Raw genomic sequence first — 630 nt, 5'->3', positions numbered from 1 at the left:
AGTCACTTTGAGGTTGTTGTTTTAGTCAGGGTTTCTATTCCTGCACAAACATCATGACCAAGAATCAAGTTGGGGAGGAAAGGGTTTATTCAGCTTACACTTCCACATTGCTGTTCATCACCAAAGAAGTTAGGACTGGAATTCAAGCAGGTCAGGAAGCAGGAGCTGATGCAGAGGCCATGGAGGGATGTTCCTTACTGGCTTGTTCCTTCCCCTGACTTGCTCAGCTTATTTTCTTATAGAACCCAAGACTACCAGCCCAGGGATGGCACCACCCACAAGGGGCCCTACCCTCTTGATCACTAATTGAGAAAATGCCTTACAGATGGATCTCATGGGGGATTTCCTCAACTGAAGCTCCTTTCTCTGTGATAACTCCAGCTTGTGTCAAGTTGACAAAAAACCAGCCAGTACAGTTGTGTACAGGGTGTATAGTTCCTGGGCACAGACATTGAGCTGCATGTTGGTGACTAACCCTCCAACACCACTGTTTCAAAGATGGAATCAAGAAAAGAGGGTGATAAATATCTTTAATCCCAGCACTCAAGAGGAATAGACAGGTGGATCCTTTGTAAGTTCAAGACCAGCCTGGTTCACAACCAGGGCTACATAATAGAGAAACCCTGTTTC

Source organism: Mastomys coucha, unplaced genomic scaffold, assembly GCF_008632895.1.
Source record: "Mastomys coucha isolate ucsf_1 unplaced genomic scaffold, UCSF_Mcou_1 pScaffold22, whole genome shotgun sequence".
Taxonomy (NCBI): Eukaryota; Metazoa; Chordata; class Mammalia; order Rodentia; family Muridae; genus Mastomys; species Mastomys coucha.
Note: the sequence above shows the minus strand (reverse complement) of the source record.